The sequence below is a fragment of the Ixodes scapularis genome, unplaced genomic scaffold (assembly GCF_016920785.2).
Source record: "Ixodes scapularis isolate PalLabHiFi unplaced genomic scaffold, ASM1692078v2 PGA_scaffold3__209_contigs__length_174095766, whole genome shotgun sequence".
In the NCBI taxonomy this organism is placed as follows: Eukaryota; Metazoa; Arthropoda; class Arachnida; order Ixodida; family Ixodidae; genus Ixodes; species Ixodes scapularis.
In genome coordinates, this window is record NW_024609868.1 from 74,252,030 (window position 1) to 74,271,278 (window position 19,249).

General features: G+C 48.6%; 1 pseudogene; it reads left to right on the top strand.

Moving 5' to 3' along the window:
• Positions 1 to 1,344: 1,344 nt before the first annotated feature.
• LOC120849741 lies at positions 1,345 to 12,820 on the top strand (annotated as a pseudogene).
• The last annotated feature ends 6,429 nt before the right edge of the window (positions 12,821 to 19,249 follow it).

Below are 19,249 nucleotides of genomic sequence, written 5' to 3' on the forward strand. Positions count from 1 at the left end.
ATAAAAGCATAATCTGAAGCGATCCCTCCGTTTGTCACTGGTTGAACGCATCCCGCACTGCTACCTCGGGTGCGTAAAAAGCATCGAGCAACCATGGACAAAAAAAAAAAAAGGAAAAGGTACAAGCGGCCGGGGGTGGCGGACTTTTGGTTTTGGTTTCGTGCGTCGTCTCGTGTTCGCTTTGCGAACTGGTGTCTCACGAATCATGCCGCGTTTATGTGCACTAGTAGGTTGCGCGAAAGGTCGGCTAAAGACGTGCGGTCGATCGGGCGACGTTAGTTTGCATAAACTGCCGACTGATGCAGCAATGCGCAGCATTTGGTTGCGCGCCGTCGTCTTGCGTAGAGCTGTGGACAGCGGTGTCAGGATTTGTTCGTTGCATTTCCGACCAGAAGACTTTGAGCAGCACCTTCACCTTAGCCGGAGTCTGGGTAAAAGTAGGGCGGGGAGTCGCTCTGGAGGCGGTGACCGAGGAGTTGGTGGTAGGTCTAGGGCGCCCTCGTAAAGCGCCAATCCAGAGTTCTGCGTCCTTAGCAGCATCTCCCGTTCAGTCGGCGTGAGGTCGCTGAACGGGAGCTCAAGCTCGTTTGCGAGCTTGGTGTTGTCGTCCATTTCTTCCAGGTTTTCTTCACAGACCACCGTGCACTAGAGCGAACCACGGGAACCACACTGAGTGTGCACTAACTCCTACCGATGCCGACAGTGCTCCCTGACGTCACTTCTCTTTCCAGAGGCGAAAAAGGGAAGAAAGCTGAATGTTTGTTTCGGTTTCGCAAATTTATTTGCAGGTACAGAAATAAGGGTCACAATGTTCTAGAAAATATTGTGTGGCATGCCAGGACCCCAATGCTTCCGAAAACACCTTCTTTAAAAAAAAGATTAATTGCCTTCATGGTCCCTTTAATGTCGAATGGCAATGAACAAACCTGGCAATCAAAATAAAAATTGGTTTATCCGAGTCCAGAGTCTAGTTTAGCTCTTTTTACCTTAACACAGCACACGAATAAGTGGGGCTTTATAGTATTGCAGCCATGTTTGTGGGCGCCAACTCCGCAAGTGAATAACCACTATAGGCGCCGTAAGCCTTTATAACTTTGTGTTGCACTATCTTGGCATTGATATAAACAAGAAGAAGCTGCCTTGGCTAGCTCTTATGATGTCCTCTGTCCAATGTTGTACACGCGTTTCATGGGTGACCCACTCTTTGCTGTCAAGTGCTGGCGATTTGAGAAATGCGCCGGCAACCTTGGGAACATGCGAAGGATCGCACCTGGTGCTAATTGCCATTTCCCCCGTGTGATAAGTATTTCTTTGCCATCAATAACGTGATGGTAGTGCTTGATAATGTCTTCATCCTCAAAATGCAAGTTACAAATTTCGCATTTAGCAGTAAGTTGTCTTTCAATTCTCTGCAGGGTCACCTTTTAAAGTCAGCAGTGTTTCCTGGTGGCCCAAAGAAATCTCGATCGGCTGAGGCCAACTTGCTGTAACCGCTCGTGCATCCCGGCACACAACAGGTGGGCATAACCCGTCCTAACCAACACCACCTAGACAGAAGGCCTCCACACGCGTCATCATAGTCAGATCGATCGAGGCGAGAGATTGGGCACGAGTGCTGCGTCAGTGTTCGGCTGCGGCTCGTGGCCAATCAGCGCGTCGAAGGTCGGGCTCGGGTCCAATAGCCGACCGAGCGCGATCCGACTGTGATGATGTTTCATAGAAGAAGAGGAAACCATGCGGAGGCCTTCTGTCTAGGTGGTGTTGTCCTAACAGAGTGCTGGAACTGAGATACGGACGATTTACTGTTGAAGAAGCCCGCAGGGTGAGATTAAAAAAAAAAAAAAAGAAATACTGGCGAACCAAGCGTCGAAGCAAGCGATCTTGTTGCCATCTTATGCTCGGCGAGAACCAGAGGGCGAGGCGTTGAAGCAGATGTTGATGTTACTTTTTAAACTAACACTTTACAGCACAAAGAAACAGACGCACACAAAAATAAATTTCGAACAATCAAGGAAGAAACTCTTACACTGCGCTGACTCTCGACTCTGTGGTGTATTACACTTCATCTTCATCATCTTCGCTATTCACACTTGGCGGGCTAGACAATCCGGAAGCAAGACTCGGCTGCAGCGCTGCTATAATTTGTTTCACCTTATGATGTACCGCAGGAAAGGCTACAAGAGCGAGCTCTTTGCTCAAGGTCACATCTCGGCGGCACAAGCTCTCGTGCATTAAGGGCAGCTCCCAACGCCATGAGCTCGCGCTTCTAGCCTTCGCTGCGGTCAAGCATAAGGTGAAACAGTGTATAGTTCTCGTTACCGCCACTGAGCCACGTCGCAGGCGGGGCTGTGAAACTGAGCGCGCTCCAGTAACGGTGGTGTCCACTGTATGAGTCCCATAGAAATATCGTCACTGAAAAAAAAATATATATACGGGGTATTTTTTTAAGCTTAACGGAATTGTTTAAAAAAAGCCGTGAAAGTTACACGTATGCCGCTTGTGAAGATGAGTTATACGGCCTGGGGGGACATATAGGGGGCTAATCGTAACAATCAGTCGACTAATTAATTAAAATTCGTTAATTGACTTTTTAATTAATGAAAATAGACATATGGTTCCAATAAGAAACTTGCTCAGCGTCATGAAAAGCCACTAAATCAGTAATTTTCAGAAAGACTTGGAGCGCGTGAGAAGCGCAGTAGCGCACTAAAGTTACCGCTCGTGGAGCAGGTACAAGGCCGGGGCTAGATAAGAGACGGAAAAATCGCGCGGGCGCCTTATCGCAACCGCTAGCTTTGTACCTGCTCCACGAGTGGTAACTTTAGTGCACTACTACCCTTCTCACGCGTTCAAAGCCTTTCTGAAACTTACTGATTTAGTGGTTTTCCATGACGCTGAGCAAGTTTCTTATTGGAACCATATGTTTATTTTCATAATTTAAAAAGTTAATTAACAAATTTTAGTTAATTAGTGGACTGATTGTTACGATTAGCCCCCTATGTTATGTCCCCCTGGCCGTATAACTCACCTCCAGAACCGGCATAAGTGTAACTTTCACGGCTTTTTTTAAACAAATCTGTTAAGCTTAAAAATAGACACCCTGTATATATATGATGCGTGGACACAGAATCCTTTCGACTGAAGTCTTTTTTTTTTCACTTTTAAATTAAATTGTTTTAAATATCACATAAAAGTTTGTCATCAATTCTTTAAATGACTTATGACAGAACAACGGTCGCCTCTTGTTGGTACGTTTGTTTCTTAATTCATTCAACTCTGGACAGTAAGTCTAGGCCATATACAAAATTCGTGTTAGCTATATCGATCCTGATTTATTTCGGAGCCACCATATAGGTTGCTTTTCACACCTTCCAGCTGTGGACGAGCCGCATCTGCATTTAACTCGGTTTTCATAATACTGAGACAATGTATTTGTACACTAAATAAGTTGCTGGTTAGTTTTGGTTCAAAAAGAAAAGAAAGACGGCCGTGAAAGTCTGGAAAAGGAATTGTCAGCAACGAGGTCACAAAACCACTCAAGCAGTGATCTGGGAAGTCCAGGGGCCCTAAGCTGGACGCTTGGCGAAAACGACGGCGAGAAATTTGGCGGCCGCGATTGGCCAACGCGCCACACTTGACCTTGGCGCCGGCCAATCATAGCCGCCGAATTTCTCGCCGACTTTTCCGCCAAGTGTCCAAATTAGGGCGCCAGGTCAGTGAACGGCCTCTATCGAAGGCGTTGTGTGAAGGGTACGTACTGGAGTTGCAGCACGTAATCATATGTCAGACCTAGGACTCCCACTTACCCGGAAACACTGTCCCTCGGGCGAAACTATTGGTGCGGGAATTCTCAATATGGAGGAAATTTGCTAATTGTTCATGAGTACACTAGATGGCGCTTATATCTTTGCATACGGTCTATTGCGGTCAGGCGTAGCGCAGATACGGAGAGGCCCATAGTGCCTTTACGACAAAGAAGGAAAAGTAAAAAAATAACGAAGAGGGCGGGGCGGAGGAAATATTTCAATGTTTCAATTGTTGTCGACCAAAGCGAAACTTATTTTTCACCTTAGATTTCCAGCTCACAGGCTGGATCGCCAGGTGTTCCAAATATTCTGACCCGGTCACCAAACCCCTGCTGTATCTATACTCCCACACTTTTCCTCTTGAGCAGAACTCTCTGACAGCGCCAATAAAGCAAATGTTTACGTTGCCGTAACAGGTGAAACCATTTTGTGGGTTATAACGAAACCAACACGTGTTAACTAGTAGTACGAAGCAAAGCCTCCTCTACACAAGGAAAGTCTGGTAGTTCGAGGAAAAAGACTGTTCGGCCGCCAAAAAAACGAAGAGACAGGAGAAGCGGGGAGTCATGGAGAAAAACCACTCTGACGCTAGCAACCGGCAAAAAGTAAATAATTAAATAAAATGTTTTTTTAATGCTGACATTCATTATTGGTTGGGTTTAGCGAATTTCATGTGTGTTTTCTGTAAGTACAGTCTCCAATAACCTGAAAGATTCGCAGAAGCACGTAGCCGGGTCGGCGGCTGGCGGGGGCACTGCGCGCACTTCGAGCGGTTATTCGCAATTCCAGAGAAACGGACGGAACCTAGCGGAAAAACACTGAACTGGCCGGAAGAGGTCATTTCGTGATTTTGCTCGTCTCCTGTGGCCTCTGTGCTTACATGTTGCCCGCGGTTTTCTTTATAGCACCGTTGTCCCGGTGACTTTGTGGTAACTGTATTTTCAGTTTGTTTCCAGTTTGCTCTGCACGCAATTCCTACACGCAACCGCGTGAATCAGGCATTTTGCGTTAATCAACGTTCATCAGCGCCATGGAAGGATATAGTAGGCGTTCCTTTCATCGCTTCCTCACAGAAATTCAAGCATCTGAAAGCTCGCTTGCTGGGACAACTGTTCTATCGCGTCAACAAGTCGCCGCACGTTCGAAACCCGGAGGATCAAAAAAAGGGCAGACCATTTTGATGCCAATCCTTGCTTTCTGATGCCCCAGCGTTGTGCGTTGAACTGGCACATGGCACGGGACGACTTGCATAATACTCTAGTTACTCTAGCGCTTTCAACAGTCATTAAGCCAACGATCGTTCACATCTCCCAATTGTCATTCAGCTCAACTAAATATTCCGGTTTTACACGATACATAGACGGTAAAAAAAAAAAAAAGAACCCGTAAGTTAACAGTTTTTTCAAAACGGAAAACCGCTGTTAGAGGCGCGGGCGGGCAAAATGGCGTGGAGGCTACATGACGGTACTTTCCGGAAATGTACGGCTTCACATACCTCGTAGTTCAGATCTGCATTCCCTCTTTTTTCAAGTATGGACAGATAACACACGCCACGTTTTCTCTAGGGATAGTTCTCTTTTTTTTTTTGACAAAAATTTAATGTTACGTGTCATTCGGGCGAATGCGGAAAACTCTTCTTGGGGCATTTCGCCATCGGAGCGGCGGCGACAGACCCACCCGGAAGACGGCGCACTCAGCTGGCGGACGAAGACGAGCGAAGAGTAACACCCGTCCGTCACGTGATGTTTACTTGGACCGCCAGTTGTTCCAAATATTCTGATCCGGTTGCTCCCGCAGGAACCCCCACAGGCGGGCAGGACGGGAGGTCTGCCATCTTCGCTCTCACCGCGATCACCTTAGACGCCGCGCAAGATGTCGCCATTCAACGGCACTGAAAAGTAAAGCTAACAAGTTTCGCATGCGTGTTACAAGATAATCCAAATGAAGAAGGAATGTAAGACGGGTAACTTAAAGGGGCTGTGCAACGACATTGGGTAGGAATATTTCTGGCACTAGTGGGACCCAAGAATACTCGAACGCAACACCACTGACCAAGAAGCGTCTTCGTCGCGGCGGAATTCAAAGAATGAAAGCGGAGCTTTTCTTCCAGTCTCTCCTTCCAAATCCGCCTTTTGCTCTTTCCCGAAATTTGATGACGGAAATGTGGGGACAATGGCAACAGTACGATCCCCGGGAATGCGTCATTGAGCTTTGCGGTGATGATATTCAAATGCTCCTCACAGAGTGGACGCGAAGACTGCGTACGCGTTTCATCTGGACTCGTGACAATCGATGCCTCGGCCTGCATTCGGATAGTGGCCCGTGTCCAATCGCTACAGCGACGACAATAGCCGAGCCATAACAATGTCTGGAACTCAGCGCGTGTCCTGTGCTTTGCCAACCCCAGCGCGTGGCTATGATCAACATTCGCGGCATATAAACGGCTCCAGATCACGTGGCCGCTTGTTCTGGCTGCGAGTTGAAGGGGTGAACGGTGCTCGTTTTTTTTTTTTTAAATTTCTTTCTGGAACTTTTGTTGCGTGGGGTGAAAAACGAACGCGTGTTTCTTAGGTCCTTGACGTCAGGGATCCGTTTTAAGCGGTATTCGCGCAAAGTACAAAAATCGTTGCATTTCCCCTTTTACGCAATAGAGCGTGTTGTGTCAGAAAATTGCTAAACGTGTTGCTTCAGCTTTCCTCACTCGGTTCCACGAGGGAAACGTATCGTCGCATCAAGCCCGACTCGATGGACGTGTGCCGGTACGGGGGTTATTGCCATGGGATTTCGGTTTGTTGTGGGCTCCCCTGTTCTCTTCCTGTTCGTACCTTTACGCTTCAAGCGAAGTTACCCTTTCGCCCTGGGGCGCCGTAAAAAGAACCGGAGAAATCAAATTTGAGCCTAAAATACTGAACCACGCTCGTTGAATAAATCAGGGTTGGGCAGTATCGCGATAGTATTTCAGAAATACATTTCGTATCTGTATTTCTGTATCGCGATGCATTGTTTTCACCAGTATCTGTATTCCTGTATCAAATTACATTTTGAATGTTCCTTTGTATCGCGCTACAACCAGGATGAAATGTGTTTCGCTACATTCCTTGAGAAATACTCCCCCGCCCCCCCCCCCCCCCCCCCCCCCCTCCCCTCCTCCCCGGAAGAAAAATACAAGTCTGAGCGCATTTTTTTTTTTTTTTTTATTTCTGAGGGCATTAGGGTTAAGGCGATGCTTGGGCATTAATTTATTGTTACCATGCTGACCTAAGGTTCCTTCCGATTTCCCAAACTATTTTTCTATGCGTGCTCTTCTCTCTCTGAGAAGTGTTGCGCAGTCGGGGACTCGAAGCAGGTTGCGTGCCAGGTGTGGAGTCAGAGCACCTTGTGCCGCAAGTCTTTAGGTAGGGGTTTCTTGAGTCATTGTTTGCTGGCATCCAAAGCCCGCTGCTAACCGTCTCTCTTGCCTTAGCCTACACAGTACACCCAGCCGGCAGAGCCGAGTCACAGTCCGTTGCAGCACGAGCCTGGCGGTGGTTGGCTTGAAATAGTAGGATGACTCACGCAGTGAAGTTCAACACATATTCGAATGCGTCTGCGGCTGCGCCCGTAATATTGCACGGCTCAAGTGTACTTCATCAACCGACGTGGAAGTGACCTGTTGCTCTGGTGATCCGAAACCCAGTAAGGAGGCCAGACGTGGCCTCTCTGTGCCGACCCAGACTTCGTACACCTGCGACTCGTATCAAGCGCCCTGTTTCTCGGAGAGCTCCCACCTGTGCCGGCAATATCAGGTTGCAATCCACGAGGTCTCTACTTGGAGTATGCAAGACGAAACTTGAGGACTGAAATTCGTTCGTTGGGGGCGGACGGCCGGCAGGAAGGACCTTTACAACAGGGATGCCACCGTATCGTTTTTTCAACCGTAACAGAAGATAAGACGTGTTTCAGGATGCTTCAGATGGTCCATTCTCGAAAATTCCAAATAACACTGCCTGCACGGTTTTCAACAAGGTAACCTACAACGAAAGTACGTATTGTCCTATCGTACAGCAGCGCGGTAAAGTTTCATGTTCAAAGCCACACCTACAGATAAAAAATACCAGTTCATTCCACCGTGACGTCATGTGATAAATGTTGACAGGGCGTCCTTTTGGACAGGGGCGTGGTGCTGCTTTGATAGGATTTAGGATGACATAGAATTTATTTAGAGATCGAAGTCTTTTCGCATCCCTCGTCAGACAGACAGGATGTCAGGGAAGGGACCACGGTCAGTCCTTGATGGAACGTTTTTTGGAGCCCATTGAAGACTCTTTGTCGTCCGAAATCACCTCCTTCTAGGCAAAGTGCCAAGCCTACGGGAAAATAATTTCAGGATCAAAGACTTCCACTTCCAACTTCAAGCTTCATCTCATTTAGCGTCTCAAACAGATTTGAAAAATGTATTGCAGTATCAGTATTTGTATTTCTGCCCTCCCTAAGATGCATTCCTGTATTTGTATTTCCAAAGACTTTTGGCGTCTATTTAAAATGCATTTGCGATACGTATGGCCGATACACTTTTACAGATATATTTCAGTATCAGTATTTTAGCTACTATTTTAATGTATCCCAGTATTTGTATTTCCAAATACATTTTTGAGTATTTTGCCCAACCTTGGAATAAGTACGGTGGCCGTCCTCACGTACAGAAATTTAAAGGGCCCATGAAACGAATTTTGGGCTGGAATAAATCAATTTATATTGGGATTTTACTAATACCACATCGTTCAGTGGGCCGAAAGAAAAAAAGATAGAAAGTCAAGAGCCTGACTTGCGGTGCGAAAATTTCAAAAACACGGCGGTCTATTTCGTACCTCCTTCCCTTCGTAAGCTCTCTGCCTTTTCACTGTGGTGCATCCGCGGTCCCCGCGGCGCGTCACCGGGCCTCCGCAGCGCGTCACCGGGCCCAAAACGCACGTCACACGACACCGGACTTCACTTATTCCCTTCACCCCTAAGCTGACATTGTGGTGGAAGCTACGCACTTGCCGGACCAATCAGCCGCCTCTCTTTCATCGCGTGACCTCATTCTCTGCGCGTGGCTATGCGCGAGAAAGCGTATAACGTGGCAAAAGTGTGGCTACTCCAATGAGCACGTAGCTTCTACAGAACTGTTAGCTTCGGGGTGAACGGGGTTGGGAAAGCAACTTTTGTCGGAATTTTGAGCGACGGGCTAATCTTTGGCAGAAGAGCGTGTTGGTTTAAGTCATGGATGAAGAAAGAATAAACAATTAAAACAGGGACAACACAACCACATCTTTCATGAAAGATGTGGTTGTGTTGTCCCTGTTTTAATTGTTCATTCTTTCTTCATCCATGACAAGGGCTAATCTTCTAGGGGAAAATAGCTGTGTCTGGGTACACAAACGAGAGTCCGAGCAAGAGGGGACACCCCCTTTTTGTCTTCTTGAACTGTTTGGTAGAATGCGCGATTGATGAGTTGAGGAGGAAAGCTAAGCAGGAAAAACTTGGAAAAGCATTTCATGGCCCGTTCACACTCTTGCGACCTCTTAAAACTGGGCTCCTTGAAACCTTTTACAACGAGAGGACACACTGGCGCCATCTATTTGGTAGCAGTGTAAACTTGGCGGGCCGGCATATTTTCTATTTCTCTCGCGCATTATCCTTTTTTTCTTGGCTAGAAAGACTTTTGTCAACGTTATAAACGAGCCTTTCTTATAGGTATTACGCACATTTAACCCCGAAAATCCCGCAAAACGTTCGTTCTTGTGAAATGCAGTTCCAGGGCCAGCGTGCCAGCGTGTTCTCTCGTCCTAAGAAATTTTAAGAAGTTTCAACAGATCTCGTCTCTCTCGGTCGTACTTGGTTGCAAGAGTGTGAACGGGCCTTAAGAAAGCATGTTGTGTTTCGTGTAGTTTATATTAAAAGAACATTCTTGTCTATGGCAGTTCGTGAGTTTGTTTTTTAGGCTGGCCCAGGGCAGAGGGGGGGGGGGGGGGGGGGGGGGGAGGACGGAAAGGGAACGCGGCGCAACACGGAGGCGGCCAGATTAAAACCGCTTACGGTGCCAGCATAGGTTTTGCAGCGAAGAAGTTGCTGCCATATACGCGAACTGAGTTTTACTTTCCTCTTCGTTTTAAAAAAGAAAATGTATTGTTGTGCTGCATAAGTCCTCCTGCATACAGACAACGAAGTTTAATTATATTTGTCTTGTTCACTTGGTTTGAAACCATAAAAACGGGTTTTTGACGACCTATTGCTTCCATCATTTTGGAGTACGCAAGGCAGTTATCTCGCTGCTCTGGATTCGGTTACAAGAGCAAGGCAAAACACCCCCGCCCCCAGTACATGTTGGACATCTTCCACACTTCGACGCCGGATAACTATATGAACAAGGATTTACATTTACTTAAGAGGTCACTCTCGTCGCTCCCTCACCGTCGAGCGGCCGGATCACCTGGCGGCAAGCCGCGGGTGAAAGGCTTGAGCATCAACAGCCTAGAGCCACTACAACAGCCCAAGCGCACTTAGTGCCGATGCGGGCGATGCGGGCTTCTGTCAGCCGGTAGCCCAGCACAAACCGTGAACGTTCCAGCTCTTCGTCATGACACGGTGTTACAGAAAGCAGGGTAAAATACAACTACATGAACCACCTAATCAAACGCAACGCACCATTATCGTAGATCTTGGCTTGTGATCGCGCCTTTGTAGATCTTTGCTGGAGAGACGCAAACGACGGGCCTAACAAAAATGTTTGCATGCTCCGCATACCTTGCAGAAGCACTTACCCTGCCACTTTGCGAAAAGCGCGAAACACGGAGTCCGCACCGTCCTGACTAACCAGTCTTTTACCTGCTTTAGAGCAGAGAGAAAAGTGAAAAAGTTGGAAAAGCTTGCTCGCTCTCCCCAATTTCTCAACTCTCAAGTGATTGAACCATAATAAATTCATCAAAGCGTCTTCCCAAAATAAAAAAAAGCACTATGTTCACTGCGTAAAATATGGTCTCAGTTCGTGCATCTGTGGGCAGGTAGGAAATCTCGCCCTAATTTATTCACACCGCATGATGAGCGCAACGAACTCCCACGGGATTTACAGGAAAGTATCGGTGGTGACTTAAGTTTCCCTGAAATTTCGTATAACCGGTCATTTGCAGGACCGAATCATCTACCCGAGTGGAGTGTGTCGCTGTGCAAGAGCAGCCAAACAACACGAGGCGTGAAAACGACAGATTTGGAACAATCTGGACTCCATTGTTCAATTAAAACAACGTAATTTTGTTGAAAACGCACGCAGCGTTTTACTCACAGTGTGCGTTGGGAATTTTCCACATTTTCAAACGAAACAAAGGAAGATTTACTTTTAAAAACGCTCGCTGCGTCCTCCCGGAGCAGTTGGACCGGTTCAGCTGACGACAACGGGACTGAATCCGTTGAACTACAACCCCACAATAACCAATTTGCGCTGCGTGTTAGTGTGCGCTTCTACCTCCAAGAACCGCACCACACACCACGAACATTTCAGCTTGTTGTCGCATCGCCGTCTTCCACCAAACAGAACGAGATCACCGAAATCAACGCAGCGCTGTCGTGAACCTTGGCTTGTGGTTGCGCACTCGTGGACCCTGTGACTCCCCTCGCTTTCAAAGCACACACGACGATTACGAATGATACTTTCTGTATTCCGGGAACATCACGGGGGCACTTCTCCGGTCACGTCTTCGGTACATTTTCTCACAAACCGCGAAGCTTCTCGCGTCCCGTCAAACCTAAACAATACCGGCGTCATGTTGAACGCGCGTTCCTGCTAGATTTTCTCAGAACAAACAAAAACAACGAAAGCAAACCGGCTCTAGCTTCCAGCGTACATCGGCGTCGCACCGTGGCCAGGTTTTCTTCGTCAGCTTTAAGTTAAAGGTGACCTACAGATGCAGCAACACTGGAATCAATTTTTAATATGGCGCCCGCCACGGAGCGCCATAAATTCTGAAGAGGGTGCGTGGGAAGCGGCCAACGATGTATAGGGGCTTACAGCGATAAACCGAGGTTCCGGTCTGCACTCGAAAGTGACCCCCATAAGGCCGCTGCCATTGTACGCAAATTTGACCACTCGTCACGTGACCAAACCAAATACACTTGACGTCACAGGAAAGATGGCAGCGCCCAAACAGCGGCTGGCCCCAACTGGGCCGGAGCTTGTCGGATGCTTTGTTCGTTGTCATTCATGTCGGCGAGTTGATTTCATACGCGGAAGCCGTCATATGAGGCCGTTCGAAAGCGGCTTCACAGTTCAGCATGGTACCTCACGTAGGTGCAACGTGAAAATACGAAGGAACAGTGTGCATTTCGATGGTGATCGAAGGAGATATTGCCACGAAAGAGACAATCGGCCCTGCGTTGCTCGAACCTCGCATTGATTCGGATACCGCTAGGATAAATTTCAAGGCGGCATTTCTGTGCTCTCGTTGACCATCGGAATCTTCGAGGTCTGAACTGAAGCGTGTGCAATATATTTGGATACACAGTTTACACAGTCAAGAACACTAAGGCACCTCTACACCACACTGGTGCTGCCGCACCTTGAATACTGTGCCGCAGTCTAAAAAAACCCTCGGGCCACCTTATCCGCTTCTTTTGAGAGTGTGCAAAGACGTGCCGCGTACACTACCTTACGGTGGCAGACCCCTCATGTCCCCCGTTACCGGGACATAGCTACGGACGATCTGTTGGCACGTGTGGGTTGGAACTCTGGCCTTGCGCAGGAAAATCTCGTCGATCCGGCTCTTGGCAACCTGCCTCCTGCCCCAGAGGCTCCCGAGGTTCCTCTCACTCGGCGGCCGCGGCTGAACCGAAATGGTGACCTTCAACCACTCTTTGCCCGCACTGACCGGCACCGGAATACCTTCGTCGTCAGGGCAGTAAATCTGTAGCGGTCCCTGCCCTCAGAGATGACACCGGACCTGAAGGAAAAAGAAGATATAAAACCCATCTGCAAAGGGACAATACGGCACTTCCGGTCCTAAGGCGAGTGTTTTTTGTTTTTTTTGTCGCTTATGTAACTCCGGCACCACAGACCTCCTGGTATGAGCCCCTCGTCTTGTGTGGTGTCGTGACTCTTTCTGAGTTGAATAAATATTATTATTAGTATTATTAGCGACGGAAATTGCGCGAGTTGTGCTTGGCAGTGTGCAATCGTAGTGTCGCTTCGTTCAAATCACCCACGGCTCACTTTGGTTGTGCAGCACACCGGAGAGCTGCCTTCAAGCTCGTAGTTTCTGTGTCGTGCTTTATGTGATGCTGTGCTGTTTCCTAAAGTGTTCTGGCGTAGACGTGCACTTTCACGGAGCACAGGTGTTGCCTTTGGTATTGATTCCGCTTGTCTGTTGCACGTTTCGTCGACACAGGTTTCATCAACACTCGGTACGCGAATTTCAAGCTGTATCGACATTTCATCGCGCCTTTTACCTACCCAGTCCATCCGTTCACGCCGCTTTCAGTTCAGTTCGTCCACGGCAGTCGCCAAACACCGAAGGTGAGGATTTATTCGGACAGAATGCCAATAAAGCAATGCAGCTTCTTTAGTGGTCAGGGTAGACTGTTTTGTCAGTTTTGTTATATTGTCACGAATGCTTGCGCCAGTCCTACCTTCTATCAATATTTACTATTCTGGAAAGTTCCAGGCCATGCTCAGCTGTCATCGTATGTTCTGGTGGAGGTGCTGGATACTTTACCTATAGCCCTTCACTCTGTGTGCACCCTGGCGGCCCCTCAGCCGAGTTGCCCAATAAGGGGGCACGGGTGGGTGACTATCCCGCGTCTTAAACCCCAGCGAGCCATGGACGAAGTCCTAACCTGAGCCCGGCAGACAAACCGGAAGACGAGCGAGTACCAGAAGGACGAACCTCAGAACTACACTACGAAGAGCCTGAAATCCGAGCAAGTCGCTGCTATCAGCAAGAACCCCCGGAATGCGGTCTTTTGCCAGAAAAACCGAGTCTGACTAAGCCAACAATGACAAGCCTGTAGCAACAAGCCGTCTCCACTCCCACCATTGTTTGCATGCCCGTCGCACCCCCCACTCCGGCGCCCTTTCGCTTAAGGTGTATGAAGACGTCGAGGGCTGGATTGAACAATATGACCGTGTCGCCCGCCACCATAGGTGGACAGACAACCAGCTTCTGCTGAACCTATAGTTCTCGTAGTAGAAACTGCCAGGCACTGGTTTGAGAACCACGAAACCTCCTTAATGTCGTGAAAATATTGCATGATCGAGCTGAAGTACAAGTTCATCAGCCACCATTGACGAGAGAGAGAGCTGAATTTTAGATTCTGTCTAATACACGGCCCCAACGAGAGCGTCACCGCCTTTGTGGAGGATGTTCTGCACCTGATCGAGCACCCACGCCAACCCTGATGCTACAGAAGACAAGAAGCTAAAACTCTTATATCCCTCATGTGAGGAATGACACCTTCGGCAGCCTTGTCTGCAACCCCACGATAACAGTCGAAGGGTTCATTTCACCGTGGCTTCGAACATTGAATGTACACTGCAGGCCCTGGCCCGTCACTATCAACAACTCCCCAGCGTCTCGACACTCGAGTCGTCCAGCTGCAACTTCGACGCCAGCCTCCAAGGCATCCGGAACATCATCCACAACGTTGTCTGGGAGATCACAAGGCTACTTCCTGCAATCAGTTGCCCAGCTTTTATTTTGATTGCCGAGGTTGTTTAGGAACAAGTTCGACAGGCATTTCAACTGGAGACTTCTTCGAGCGAAGCGGCATCTGACGAACCGAGGGCGACTTATGCCACAGAGTCAGGACGTTCGCCATCGGCAACACGTGAGTATCCGATGACAATTCAACGAGACACCCCAACGCCGAAGCATTCCCGACATCGGGAGGAACCAGTGTAGGTCCGCGCTGAGCAAAGTACACCGAGGAAAACCAGAGATGCTGCGAATGGTCGACCGAAAACTATTCTGCTACCACTGCATCAGGCCTACCATGCCTACTGGAAATGCCCACCCCTATGAATTGGCCTGCAAGGATTCATGCCGAACGACCCCCGACCACGTCTCGAGGAGCGTCCGCGGGACATTGAGGATTATCTTTGGCTGCCTTTGTTCCTGGTGTCGACATTACCCCGAAGCTGCTGGTCCCCTTCACCTAGACGGGAGGTAAGCACGACAAAGCAGGTGAGCGTCCATGCAAGGACAGTTGATTTGGTGTCCCTTGTCGTCCAACGACAATACCTAATAATTTGCTGACACCAATTATCTTTGTTCACGCCACGAACCACACAATTTCCAACTTTGAGGGACAATGCCCATGAGTGATTTAAAGAAGTAGAATGGTTGGTTGTTTTCAAAAGAGGACACCAAGCAGCACCTGACTTCACTTTTCTACACGAGATTTACACAAGCTGCAGTGGTCGCGGGATGCGAAAAGAAATCGCCATTACGAAATGGAAGTGAAATGGCCGGGCTAGAAAACAAACATTGTTGCCTACCATCAAGTCAACGGTACAACTAAAGGCACATCCACGTAAGCAATACATGCCCGAGCTTCCTGCATTGACGCAGAAAACTACACTGAAAATTTGCAGATTTGAAGCCATCCCTGCAGCTTCAGTAAATCAGATGTCAGTGGCGGCACATGACGTATGATTACAAGACGGTATCAGTCGGTCAAAGTTGCCACTTAACCAAACTTAACACCGACGTGCCAGGAGCGTCATCGAACAAGCAGCACAGGTACTACAACTGAACGCCTGACACGGGACTGTCGCAGAAAGAACTCGTTATGGAACCCTTTGCAAAGAACCAATAATTATGTAATCAAGTGGAAATGAACATATTTGATACACTAACCAAATAAACATTCTTCGCTCGCCTTTACGCCTTTACAGTCTTCACAGAAATAATTGTGTTCGCCGCACGTGATGGACATTTGAGGACGCTCGCATCTCTGACTCTTCAATATTAATTAAATGGGACATACCACACTGGCAGACTGGTTGCATTGGGTTGCACTCGTTCCACATCTCCTGAACATGTGGCGCATCCGAAAACCAACTCCAATGATGAGAAAATCTTGTTTATTACTTTATTCCCCCCAAGATCATGGTAGACATAGCAGAGAGGATACGTAAAACTACACACATGATAATAACATCAAAGCACACTGACATTAAGGAGCACAAAACTGGACCAACTACCGGAAATAGATATTACGCTCGTAAGAAATATTAATTTCTGTAACTTGTTGATTGCAAAAACAATGGACCTGTGAGTATCTAGTTGAATAGTATTGTTGATGCATTGTTATATAGCAGCACACTTTCTATACGTATGACAGAATAGACCCTTGGCAAGCTGTCTTCCCGTGGTGTCGTCTTTGAGCGTTGGATTCTCCCTCGGTTTACCCGTCCAGTCTCGAACATATCGACAGAACTTGCGAGGTGCTTCCCTTCACGCCTCCCTTAGGTCCTCCAGGAACCTCTTATCCGCCTTGGCCATCTTGGCCTGGACCAGGGTTGTCATCTCTACCCTCCTGTCCTGAAACTCCCTCCATTCCATAGTATCCTTCCTCAGATGGGTTCCTCCCTCCACCCTCCTCCTGATCTCTCCTCGGAGAGTTCTGCACGCCAGCTGTCTTCTCGTTATTGCCTTCTTCACCTCAATGTCCCACAATCACTTTCTTTTCCTCCCTTTGTGACGTGTGGGTCTCTCCACTTTTTGCAGGTGGTGAATCCACCATTGGATGAGGTCCTCGTATGTTTCCAGCTGCTTGTTTTCTGCGTTCGCTTCTAGTTTCTCCGCAATCATTTGCGCTTCCCTTTGTGTAACATTGCACTGTTCCATTGATTTTCTCTCTTTGATGTCTTCTGAGTTTCCTCCAAATGAAATGAGTGACCTTCCGAGGCTCCTGTCGCCGTCCTCATTTATCTCCATGTACCTTAATTTTTCGTAAATGTTTGGGGACATTAGGCAGTAGTCGACAGTGGATCTCATCTCTCTGGTTGTCCAGGTCATCGTCAAGGTGCATTTGTTCTTAGTGTTCACTATTATCATGTCCAGATGTTCTACCATGTCCAGCAGCAGTTTACCGTTGTAGTTTGTTCTTCCATCCGAACTCCTCCAGGTGCGCACTAAAATCGCCCATTATGATAATGGGCCTTCCCCCCAGTTTGTGGTAGTCTCTCTCAATACACCTGACCAGTTCACTGTTCTTTTTCCCACTGCCTGCCCCGGTCCACAGAAAAGACCACTAAAACTGCCACTTCTTGCCCCTCTATTCTCCCCGTCATCCACAGGTGTTCTTGACACTCTGGACGCTGTCTCTGCTATCCTGGCCCACTGAAAACCCCACCTTACCCCTTCTTCTTCTTTTACCCTCTCTGTTACATCCTTCCCAGACCCACCTTTCACACTCTGGGGACCTTTCTTCATCTCTAAGATGTGTCTCGCCACTCCAAAGACGTCAATGCTGTCCGCTTAAGCCATCTGGAAAGCTCCTTCCCATTTTCCCGCTCTTCTTGCTCCCTGCATGTTTAGCAAAGCCATCCTTACTTCTCTCCGCCTTTTCTTTCCTATTTCCTCATTTTGCTTTCGGACCCGTAGCCTCCCCCCCCCCCCTCTGTTCCCTTCTTTGGCTATTTGTTGGGGGTCCCCCCTCTCCCTCTTTCGTCCTCCATCGTTCGTTCCTCCTCACACCCGGCTACTGCCTGCGGCCGATACTTTGCAGGGGGTACTCGTTGCACCTAGTCTTTACTAGCTGCTCTAATACATGCCATAGGACGTCTACGCTGGGTAGTCCTTTTCCCTTTCCCTGAGGTGTCTTTGGGCGGATCTGCTGCCCTAAAAGAGAGCCTATCATCCCCACGATCTTCTTACTCACTTGCTGCACTCCCTCATTTGAGTACAGCGTGCCCTCCTCTGTGAAGCATTTGGGAATTAGTACCGGCTCCATATCCAGGAAACGAGCCTTGATCCTTATGCACATCGCCCGTATCCGTGCATTAGCCTTGGCTGCATCTGCTTGCATCTCCTTACATCGGCTATACACCTCCGGTATAGAACAGATGATAAGCTCGGCCCCCCTTCCTTTCCATGCTGCTTCCAACTTGGCCGTCAGGTCCTCCACTGTGCCCTACAAGACATCGTTGAGGCCCAAGTGGAGCACATATTTCCTAGGGAGTTGTCGGGCCAGCCCCTCATACTCCCGTATCGCCTCGTGAGCCTGGTCCACGGCCGCTCTCCTCTGATAAAGAAACTCAACACTGTACTTCACCCCAACTTCCTGGACCAGCGCCGCAGCAAATCTTCCTTCATTCCCATCTCCTGCCACAATGGTTTCTCTCTTGACCCCCTTTGGTGGTCTCATTGGTGTCGAACCTGCCCATGTCTGTTCCTTGGGCTGGGTAGGGACTCGGGCCGGTCTTGGTTCTGTGGGATGGCAGGGGCTCAGGCTGGTCTCTGCTCTCTGTTGTTACTAGACTCCGCCGAGTGCTCCTGTCTATCTTCTGCCTTCCTTTCCCTGTCACTTCCCTTCCAGCTGCCGGCAAGCTCGGCCCCGTCTCTCCCCTCGCACACTGGTGATATCGCGTAGTCCTCGTGGCGCCCTGGTGATATCATGTTGTCCTGGGCTTGTTCTTGGCCGGCTGCCATTGGCACTACACTTTCTCCTTTCGCCTCGGGCGCCGTGTCCTCCTCCTCCTCTTCCTCAATGCCTGTTGGTTTTTTTATCTTGCATTTACATCATCCTCTCCAATCTCGTGTACCTCGCTGCCTCAATCTGCCTCTTGTTTTCTAGACTCACTATCCGCTGCGCGAGGAGACCAATCGCAATCCTGTCCGCCTCCGATTGCCTCACTAATTCAGCTAGCTGTGCATGTACCTCCTCAAACGGCTCCTGCTATCCTTGCCCCAGGGTTATCCGTCTTTCTATGTCCAGGCTCGTCACTTCCTCAGTTTTTGTCTTTCCTTCATTTTCTACCCTGATTACCTTCTCCCCGTCCTGGTCTTTCACTTCGCTGTCCTCGTCTACCACTTTCGGGGTTCCGTTTCTGACCTGGTAGTTTCTTTGATCTGTAGGAGAAGCCATCAATCCCTCTTGCCTGACGCGGCCTGTCTTCTGTATCCTCCCTTCCCCTTCTTGCGTCATGTGCGGGTTCGGGAGCCTCCTTTCCTTCCTCGTCTATCCTCGCATTGCCTCTAGTGTGTTGATGAGCTCTGCAACTTGTTTTTCTAGCTTTTCCCTTTTAGCTTGTTCTCCTGTCCTTCATGTTTTCTCCTCTTCAAAAACCGTCTTGAGACGTTCTCGCTCTCTACATTCTTCTTTTGCCTTCATCAGGGCATTTTATAAAATCTCCTGTAGTACCTCAATTTTGATGCACAGCACGCATCAGTAACGGCTTGCCTCTGCCTTCTTGAGTGCTTCAAATGGCG